Genomic DNA, 12,022 nt, shown 5'->3' on the forward strand with positions numbered 1-12,022 from the left:
CTAAAAAATATAAAATTTAAAACATATTGCTAATATTATTACCCTCCATACATATTAATAAATTTTCACAGAAATTAAAAGAAAAAGAAAAATTCTACACTTAAAAAATTGTTAAAATTAATTGTTAAAAACCCTCGAGTACGCACAAATACTGAGCGAGCTTTGCAGTGATTAATTTAATTTTTAAAATTAATTTTAAAGATGTTTTACAGCTTCTCTTCGTATGAAAAATATCTGTTTCTGGTGCGAAGTAAACTTCCAGACCATTAAGGGTTAAATTTGGCTTTCTCTCGCTAACTATCGATGCTGTTGGGGATGGATTTCAGGCTATTCAAAGTCCCTTCGTTTGTTAATTATGATGGTTTTTGCGTTTTTATAGGCGCGTGAAAAATCACATTCAACACACTTATATTCAGGGTTGTTAAAAAAATGATGGCGTTTCAAATATTCCACTACACCAAAGTTCTTTGAATAGGTTATCAAACATAAGTTTTATTTTTTCCGTAAACCATTAATTATATTGTACAATAACCAGCTCGTTTCCATGCCTGGCAGGTCAACCATCACTAATCGAGCGATATTCACAGATGTTTGTGCATCTGCTTTCAATTACAAATTCCGAGTCAAGTCAAAAACGACAAAAAAATCCCAAAAACTTATAACAAAAAAATATAACTTTTTCCCAAAAAAAATTTTTTTTTTTCAAAAGTACAATATATTTTATTAAATGAAATATTTTTTTTAAGTATATTTTAATAAATAAAATATTTTTTTAAGTATATTTTTTTTTTTTGTTTTTGAAAATATTGTATTGAACAAAAAGCCGAAAAAATTTTTAACAAAAAATATATTTTTCCACCCAAAACCATTTTTTTAAAGCATATTTTATTAAATTATATTAAAAAAACAAATTATTTTAAGGCCCTCGCCTTATTTGAAATGGTGTTTCTTTAACCCTTTCGGTCCGAACGGGACTTATATGTCCCGGCACATGTTTGAAGATACCTAGCCTGGAAATTAAGCGAATTTAATGGACTTTATTTATCACATTTCGTAGTTAATGCCGGTATTTCCTTCCGTTATTTGAGGTTAAATGGTAAACACGTGTTCATTAGTCAAAAAACAAACGCAAAAGTGGACGCGAATTTTGCAAGTGGTAGGTTTTTTTGCGATTTTTCGTGGTTTCTTCAAAGTTTACTGAAAATATATTTATTTATTGTGCTAGTGCTCTATTATTATATTGAGGTAAGTGAGTAAAAGTTTTTGTGTTTTATAAAAAACGACTGGCATTTTTATCCTGGTGGGGCGTATGTGTCCCATCAGTATTCTTGTTTGCTCCTTACCATAAGTAAAAACCAATTTTTTTATACTGTATTACTTGCTCATTGTTTTCTTCTTTTCACTTTACTGAACTAAATATATGTTGAATTCATAATAAAACAAACTTTTATACAAAACGATAATGGATCATAAAATACTAAACGAGACAAATGCGTCCATAAAAATACTGAGGGGACATATATGTCCCAGCCCCTCCCACCGCCCCTTTTTAACCGGATACAATTTTGATGGAACAAAAGACTTTTATTTCACCCATTGCAACTGTTAAACATATAAAATAATTTGTATTTCCGTTAGCGGCTTTCCGTACCGAAAGGGTTAAAAGCGTGTAAAACAAAAACGAAAAAAGACTTTTTATTTTTGTTTCCAGTATTTTATTTCTTAATCCATTGTTAAAAAACAGTTTTTTTTAGCCCTTCGTTCGTTCTAAAAGTTGTCGGCCTTCAAAACATCAATGGAAATAAAGATCAGTTTATTCAAACAAGTATTATTTTGCAAAACATTTCATTGTTAAAAAAAATTCTGAAAAGTATTTAACAAAAAATATAATTTTTCCCCAAAACAACGTATAATTTATTAAAAAACACGTAGATTTTATTAGAACAGTTAAAAAAAAAATATCTTATACGATTATTTTATTAAAAAAAGTGCGAAATAAGAATTAAAAAAAAACATATTTTAATAAAAATTTTGTTTTCCTTTGGAAAAAATCATATTGTTAAAAAAATTCCCAAGAATTTCAAACAAAAAGATATAGTTTTTTTGCAATTTTTTTTCTTCATTAAAAAATTATAAAAATGTTGTTTTAGAAGGCATTATAGTGTTAAAAAAAATTCCGAAAAATATTTAACAAAAAATACGATATTTTCCCAAAAAAAAACGTATTATTTATTAAAAAAAAGTATATTTTAATAAAAAAACTTAAAAAAATTGTTTGTAGGATTATTTTAATAAAAAAAGTGACAACTTTCTTTTATTAAAAAAATATTGGAACAAATCATATTGAAAAAAAAATTTCTATCAAAAAAAGAAAATTTTTTCGCAATTTTTTATTAAAAAAATTATAAAAATGTTGTTTTGGAAAACATTATATTGTTAAAGAAAAAATCCGAAAAATATTAAACACAACATAAAAATATTTTCCGAAAAAAACGTGTAATTTATTAAAAAAAAAAGTATATTTTATTAGAAAAATTAAAAAAAACGTATTTCATAGGATTATTTTATTAAAAAAAATTAAAAAACGGAATTTTTGAAATTATAAAATTTTTGTTCTTTGGAAAAAATTATATTGTCAAAAAAAATTCCGAAAAATTTCTAACCAAAAAATATAATTTTTTCCCAAAAAAAATTTTTTTTGTATTAAAAACATTACAAAAATATTGAAACAAATTTTTTTTCCCCAAAAGTTATAAAAATGTTGAATGCAGCCAAAAATAATTCGCTTTAAAAACTCTATACCAAAATTTTTTAATATTGAATGATTCTGAAAATTATTAACTTTTTAAAAAAATTGTTTAGTTTACTTCTTACAACTATTATACTCAAGCCTACATATGAATGGAGAAAAATAAGAGTATACACAGTTTAGAAGAATATAGTCTATGATCAGAAAGTACCGGGACTGTTTAAATAAAACAAAACAGAGTTAAACTTCAGGCAAATTTATTTTATCTCTTTAAAATATGACTCGTCTGAAGCAACACGCTTGTGCCAAAGTTTAACCCAGTCCTCCATACACCCCCAGTAGGCCAGCGAAGGGATGGCCCTCAGCTCCTTCGTCGCATTCTCTTTGATCTCCTTCTATGAAGTGGTAACTTCAACTTGGGAAACAAAAAGAAGTCACACGGGGCCGTATCAGTTGAATACGGTTCTTGCACCATGGTATTTACTTGATGTTTGTTCAAATAATCCTTCACAATTTGCGCTCGCTGCGATGGCGCGTTATCATCATGCCAATTCCAAAAATTGTTTTCCCACATTTCCGGGCGCTTGCGACGTACAGCATCTCTCAAACGCTTCAAAACGGATAAATAATATTCTTTATTGACTGTCTGGCCCGATGGAAGGTACTCATGGTGCACTATGCCTTGAAAATCGAAGAAAACAGTCAACCCGGTTATTTTTGATTATAGGGTACGATAATCTTCTAAATTCTTGCACTACTTGACATGGAATCGCTTAAAAATAAAGACGAGGCCTTGTAGCTCTTCAAACGGATTTTTATTAATGTCAATTCCAAAACTCCTTACTTCTATCCAAAACTGTATCAGGCATTCAAGACTACAAATTTATGCATTAGACCAGTACAAACTACGAGTTTTTGTATAGACCGAAAAATCATCAGTCACAAAAAAATTCCATAATTTTGAGTAAAAATGGAAATATTAAAAAAATGTTTAACTAATTTTTTTTTGTTTTTTTTGCACTCCTCTCGGGAGCATAGGGCCTCGACAAGGCTCAGTCTTGCGTTGGTTTCGTTAATCTATTTTGATTTCTGACAGGGTAGGTGTTTAGCCTGTCGCTAACTGGCTAAATTAGTTAGCCCCATTTAAAAAAAGATGAGGAAGAGCTTATGGCTAAACGTCTAAAATAATAGTAATATTTAGCTATAAAATAGTTAGAATGGCATCTCTGGCTTACATAAGCAAGTGGCTATGCGACTTTATCCGCTCTTCAAGTGCCCTCAATTTCAGTTCATGCAGGCCATCAAACTGCTGCTTAATTACTCGTGGCATAAAAAATTTGTAAACAAAAAACTCATTAACAGGCCCAAGTTTTGTCTCTTTGGATGTTTGGCCGAGGCCAAACCTCCTATTTGTGGTGTATGTCTTGAAATTTTTCCGAAATTTAGATGCCTCCAGTTCTATGCCAACTCCGAACGGCAAAAACCGTTTTATGAACAGCTTTATTATGGCAGAGGCTTGCCATTGCCTGCCGAGCAGCGTAATACATATATACATACATGTAAAGTAGAGTCTATGCGAGATATTTTATTTTTAACAGTCTACGGATTATAAAGTAGTAATTGACAATTTATCACCTTTCCTACCAAGGAATCGTTTTCGGGATTTGTTGCTGCAAACCATGGAATCTGATTAATTCTCAATTGCAACGAAATAAATTATGGCTTCAAGAAACAACAAAAATACTTTAAGTACACTCCCAAACACTCACACGCACATACAGACACACTCACCCTCCCTCCTATAAAAGTGAGCGAAGTGTAATGCAGCAAAACAACAATTTTTCAATACAGATAAGATGGTAGAGAGTAGAGTAACAATAAAGCGTGCACGTCATTAAGGGTCCCTAAATTAAACAAAAACAACAATACAACAGCAAATGCATCCAACAGCAGAAGACGCTAACAATTTAAGCGAAAATTCCTTCCAAGTGCATTGGCGTCGCTGCGTTACGCATTAATTAAAATTCCAACCCGTGTTACCATATCGGTCGATTTTCCGAAGGTGTCAAAAATGGGCAAACAAATTTCCAGAAACATCGTATTTTTTACTTAAAAGCATTAGATACAAAATTTTAGTAAAATTTTCGATTTTTCTATAAAGCAGATGAGGTCAGCAGGCGCATTAAATTTGAAATGAATTCATATGGTTTGAAAAAAGTATAATTAAAAGCAGCTCTTTTCATGTGGGCAATATTTTTAAAAGAGATTTCACATCGATATCGTTCACAAATGTTTCAACGTCCAACAAACTGGATATCCTGAACTCCTTATCAACATTCTTGAGTGCATTAATCTATTCCGGACCAAAGACTAGTGTTTTCTTCCTACTTTGGTATCATTTAGAAACGATGAGCCAAAGTATCTAAACCTAGTGGCTTGCCACGTGGGACAGTAGCAGAGAAGATGTGTAAAGGACTCTTCCTTCTCCTCATTCTTTTGCAATAGTCGAAATGAGGTACATTCAATCTTTGAGCATATCGGCCTATGAGACAGTGATTAAAGCAACTAACATAGAAACGTGTTTCTTGATCTGGCCAAATATCTTTTGTAGCATTACACGTCACACCATCAATCCATGTTTATGTGACTACATATAAACTCGAAAATACACAAAAATACAAATAAATAAAAAATTAAAAATATTTTCACTGCAAATTTGAAAAAATTGTAATTTCATTAAAATCTTGTTAAAAAATATATTAAAATCTTTGGAAAAAAATTATAATTTTATTGAAAATATTTCGAAAAAAATGTACACAAAAATATTTATAAAAAAAATTTGACTGCAAATATTTGTTGGATAAAATAATTTTAAGAAAAAACTTTATATAAAAAATAAATAATTTCATTTAAATTATTATATTTAGAAAGCAAAATAATTCCACGAAATGTATGAAAAAAGCATAATTTCGCTAAAAAGTTTTCCAAAAAATTCATACACATGCAAATCAATCAGCTTATATCACCAGATTTAAACTTGAAAGTATACTAAAAATATAAATAAAAAAATGTTTCGTCAAAAATATTCAGAAAAAAAACTGATTTCACAAAACACTGTAATTTACAAAACAAAATAATTTCATATAAAATATTATGAAAAGAAAATATAATTTACTAAAACTATTATGAAAACAAAAAAATTACAAAAAATATTAAGAAAAAGTAATTTCACACCTCTTATATAAAAAAATTATAATTTCATAAAAAATATTTAAAATTTGTTTAAAATGTAGTAACCAAATAATAGGAACAGTATGTATATAGTAATGATAAAAATATTGGAAACAAGAAATAGTTCCACAAGATTTCGAAAATAGTTGTGCATTTGAAAGTCATTCCGTTCGTGACTATAATCTTGGAAACCAGAGAGTCGATGAACTCAAATTTATCGGATATGATTAGATTGGACCTCTTGGTTATTCCTGAACATCCAAGCTTTAATATTTAATTGTGAGGCAAATTTATTTTGTCCCAGAATTTGCTATTATTAGAATTCATTCGTATTAATCACTGCTTTCCACAAAAATAACTGAAAACTACAGTTTAAATTAAAAACTTAACTACTAAGATTTAGATTTTTAATTTTTGCTAAATACTATTGTATAAAATTTCCAAAACGATTCAAGACTTATATCTTCATTTTGTCTTCATATTGGGAAAATAAAAGTATAAAAAATATTTATAATGCATATATTTTTATCCTAATATTGATCGGGAAATGGTCTCACATCACCGTTTATAATAACAAAGCCATGCAATCGTCATTATAATGAAAAACCATCAAAATTACAATGATCTGGCAACGCCGAATCGAAGCAAACAAAAGCGGTAGACTGCCACCAAGCGTAGCTCAGAGCGGTGCGTTGCGAAAATTCCATTGGTGTAGTGCAAATATGAAAAATCGCAGCTACCGCTACTTTTACTGCTACAACGTGCATTGGTGCAAAATTTGATTTAACGCACCAACAGTTAAATAAGAGTTCCACTACTACATCGAATAAAAAAGTCAAAAAATCATTTGAAAGTTACAAAAGTTGCTCATACGCCAACGCACCGCCATGCATTCGCTCAAGTAAACACAGAGCCACATATACACATATACATGCATGTGTATGTCAGTAGCCATGCTTTTCACTTATAGAAATTTCACTTTGGTCTACATCACTTCAATTCGCTTCGCTTCAGTTCACCTCACTTGCAAGAGCGGAACAGAAATCGAATTCGAGGACGATGGCAGAGCAGTGTGAAGGGCCACAGCAACCGCATCTGCAACGCTACGCACAGCAATCACAATGTCGCTAATGATAATTACACTCAAAAGTTTTGCATTAATTTTCGTCTAGCATCGGTTTGCAAAGCCGCTATCGCTCTACCAAAAGCATTTCATTATAATTTTTGTTTTTTTCTTTCCTTTTCGTTTTAGTTTTCCTTTAGAACGCCAGTGCGCTCTCATTCCATTTTGGGTCTGCTGATTTTTGGCTGCTAACTCAGTCGTAAAACTGACACCAACACTCAGTTGCGATGCTAGGCTTTCGACTGAATTGCTTGAAGCAATATAGCAGAGGGACGCTGGGTTGACTGCTCGGCTGCTTGGCTGCTTTTGCGACGATAAATTTCCTAATGAAGTGCAAATGGTGAGTGCGACAGACGAAAGTTTAATTATCAGTGAATAGTATCAAAGTCCCCCCAGTGTCCCTTAACTTCTCACTTTTGGCTCACGCCTTGCCAATTGGAAGTCAACGGCTTCGCCTTTTCCACTCAATTGACAAAATTCGAGTGCTTCGACAGCAAAGCATTGATGAATTATTTCCAACAAACTCTATGTGGGGTCAATGCGACCCCTCAACGTGTAATCGCAGCATTGAAAGCGTGCTTTAATGGCAATGATGCCATGCATGCCTTAATATCTACATACATATGTATATACATACCTATACATGAGTGTGCACGTATGCGAATATGAATAAAACTTAGTTTGAGACATGTTTTGCCAGCGGTTGTAATGCTTTATGTGAAAAGTTTTGCACATTTCACTGCGTACGCACGGGAGAGAGAGAGATTAATTTTAGCTATGCGAGCTTAAGTCGAGGATGGGCGCACATGATGATTAAGCGGGCAGATTTATTGCATACTTTTTGTTGCAACTTCTTCCTCTTCCACACGTACAGCACACTTTTGCGCCTATGCATTTGCCTCAACCCGAAATCATGCGAAGCTACGTAATTTCATATACACATACATACTTTTATATATTATGCCAGCAAAGATTTATGTGAGTTGTTTCTGTCGTTGATGCTGCCGCTTCTGCTTGAATAAATCCAAACAAGTGTTAGCGCAAAATATTTGCTAATAAACAAATAAAGTGATAAAAAATCATGCGACTTGGCGCATAGACGCGTTGTATAGAACATATTGTGATTTATTCGTGAACGAACGCCATTCAGTATTGATTTATTTTCAAAACAATTTCTCGAAAAATATTAGAAAAAAATAATTCCGCTGAAAAAATTCACTCAAAATATACTGAATGTTTGGAAAAACTAGTTTCCTAAAATATATCTAGAAAAAATATAATTCAACTAAAAATAATATTCCTAGCAAAAATAATTCCACTGGAAATTTAATACTCAAAACAAAAAAAAAATCAATAAAAATCTAATATTACTAAAAAACTCCAATAACAGAATATAATATTAAAAAAAATTCCCAAAAAAATGTAAAAAAAAATTATAAATTCACTAAATATACTTAGGTATAATGTTTCAAACAAAAAATTCACTCAAAAATTTCTTATTTAGAAAACAAAAGATCTACTAAAAGAATATAATATTAAAAAACATTAATTTCAAAACATGAAAAAAGTTATAAATTCACTAAACATACTTACATACCTCTTATATAATACTCAAACCAAAACTTCACCATAAATCTAATATTCGGAAGAAAATAACGCCACTAAAACTAATATATCGCTCACTTATTGCAATAGGGCATAACTCAAAACATTAAAATGTCAAGAAACATGTTTTCAAAGTTTTTAATTAACTATGCCTCACAAAACAATAATAATAATAAAAAAAATATTTGAAAAATTAACTCAGTGAAAAATTTAATTTAAAAAATTTTATTAAACAAAATACTTATTTCATTAAATAAAGAATTTTCCAATAAGAGGTGTTATTTTGATATTCAAAGAAAAAAGCTATTTTTTAGTGTAAATGATCGGATGTTTATTTCATTATAAAGAGGAAGGAATGCCGTTAATAGTGGAAAATAACATCAGGCAAATTACCAGTACAACTACGCTTACAGGACAATATCCTTTTCATGAAATTTTCCACAACCGAATTGCAAAGCGGCTGGTCTATGTCCTCGATAGCCTCACGATTTCCATCTTTGAGGTCTTGAATCGACCCTGGACTATTGGCGTAGAACTTCTCTTTCACGTGGTCCCAAAGAAAAAAATCACAAGGTGTTAAATCACAATCAGAAGATCTCAGAGGCCAATTGTGATTACATCTTCGAGAGTAAAAGATCAATGGTTTCGTTGTTTGTGTGGCGCGTAGCGCCGTCTTGTTGAAAATAAACGTTGTCCAGATCAATACCATCCAATTTCAGCAATAAAAAATCGTTAATCATCTCTCGATAGCGACAGATAGCACTTGTTATTGGAAAACATTTTATATTTACAGAAAAATAATTTTATAAAAAACATAAAAATATAATAATAATAATTTTACAAAAAATATTTATAAAAAAAAGCAAATGCTAATTTAACTAACAATATTTATCGACAAAAATCATTTCATGAAAAATATTTAAAAAAAAATTTTTATTTCACCAAAAATATTTAGAAAATAATGTATAATTCAATAAAACTATTTAATTATTCATTTTCACAAACAATATTTAGAAACTAAAAATACACTAAACTAATTTTGAAAACAGTCGTGGATATAAAAATCAGTCTGTTTTTGTTACTGCATATAACGCACTAGTAAAAAAAACGCAACATATTAAAATAAATATTATTTGCAAACAAATAATTATTTCACTAAAAATATTTGTTGTTGTTGTTGAAGTCATTGAATATTTCCACTGAAGTAATCCTAATTAGGGACCAACACCGATTTACTACCAATGTCCTCGTGTGATGATGTCTTTTGTTTTTTTTTTTTGTTTCCACGTCAGATCCATTTAGTGAGGTCCAAGTATAACAGCAAAGCCTTTATCTAGATGTCTGAGATCTTATTAATTTGTTCTAACAAAGGCTTATCGAAGGAGCGGAGTCGTGCCATAGCTAGACCTGGACATTCACAGAAGTAGTGGAAAAGGCTTTCCTCCACCACTTCCGCTTGACAGCTTCTGCAGATGGGTTTGAAGGGGAGGTTGAGTCTGGCAGCATGATCCCCTACTTTCCAATGACCTGTAAGGGCCTGCCGTGATGCGTGAGATGTTTGGTCGAGAACATCCTAACAGGTGATTCGTTCTTTGGATTTTGTATGACGGCCATGTTTTTTTTTGTTGTAATACATGTAGTTAGTTGCCTCCACCTTCTTTCGGCTAAAGCATGATAGTTTGAAGCAATGGTTGGCTTTTAATGTATTCGGTAGGGTGGAGACTGCCACCGTCTCTGCTAAGTCTAGTATCAATCCTTTTGTTGCTAGCTTGCCCCGTATGTTCCTATGGCCGGGAACCCATATCAGAGTAATTTCAAGCCAACGACTAAGCAATTCCAGTTCCTCTCTACACTGTAAGACTAGTTTGGATGAAATGGAGTAAAATTCATTCAATTCATCTTGAAAATAAATAATAAATATTTAGAAAAAATACTACAAAATATTTAGAAAAAATAAAAGTTAAAAAAGTATTGAAAACAAAAATCATTTCACTAAAAATATAATCAATAAATATCTAGAAAAAAATACTAAGAAATGCTAAAATATTTGGAAAAAATATAGCTTAAAAAAACATTGAAAACAAAAATGATTCCCTAAAAATGTCACCAAAAAAAAAAAATATTTAGAAAAATTACTAAAATATTATTATACATATTTAAAAAAAAACATAGTTTCTCAAAAATATTAAAAATAAATAATAATTTCCCTAAGCAAATTTTGAAAACTGTCCTACCAATAACGATCCGTGTTATATCGAACGAAGATCTTCTGTCTCACGTTTTGGTCAAAGGTAAGTTTTTGAGCTGGCTACATTTTTTCGGGCTTAATACTGACCGAAAAGGTGTGAGCGCCAATTACATATATATTGTATAAGACTGCCACGCCTTAAAACTCGATGACGTTGTTTTTGTTGTTTGTAAAGTGAACTTGTTTCATTTAACAGTCTTCCAATTTTCCTTGTCTCCAAAACTCAATATGCAAGCGAAAAACCGGAATTTGAGACCGAGATTGAGGTGATAAAAATCACACCGCTGATAGAACCGAAGGTCATACCAAAAAGCGCATAAGAGTTGCTCTAAACTAAAATGATCGATTTTCAACTAATATCTTCATGAAATTTAAGTGGTATCTTCTGGGTGTTCTCTCTGGTTTATTGAAAAGGCAGAAGTCGCATGGTGCCATATCAGGAGAACAGGTAGCTCTGGATTTATATGGGTGGAGTTTCTGATCAAAATATCACGAAGAAGGAATGCAGTATAACACATTGCATTATTGTAGCGTAAAAAGAAAAAGTTGTTGTTTACCACAAATCTGGCTCTTGAGCGTTATGAAACTGATGAATAACGCCGAAAGAATATAAGAAATCTGTGGTACTGTTAAATAAAAACAAAAAATTTATTTTGCGAACTTAAAAATTGAGTTTCATATTCATTGTCATATTAATCTTTTTTTTTTTTTGTTTTTTGCAAATCAATTTATTTTTAATTGGGAGTATAATCAGAATTAAATTGAAAAAATTCTGTAAAATACTTAATAAATTTCAGAATTATTCAAAGTTGAAAATTTGGGTACAGAGGGTTTTGAAATGGAATATATTTGGTTTTTTTAACACATTTATACATGCTTTTGGGATAATAAAGGGTGGTTAAGTTTTAAGGGCCGGTGTTGATTTTGAATTAAATACAATTTTTTTAGGAAGTTATTGTCGTTTCTCTTTATTATGATAAAATTGGTATAGCTCAACTACGTATAGAACCAAACATCGGCCAAATAGCTGCCGCCGCCTCGGCGACACACCTCCATCCGATGGTCC

Source organism: Anastrepha ludens, chromosome 5 (genome assembly GCF_028408465.1).
Source record: "Anastrepha ludens isolate Willacy chromosome 5, idAnaLude1.1, whole genome shotgun sequence".
Lineage (NCBI taxonomy): Eukaryota > Metazoa > Arthropoda > Insecta > Diptera > Tephritidae > Anastrepha > Anastrepha ludens.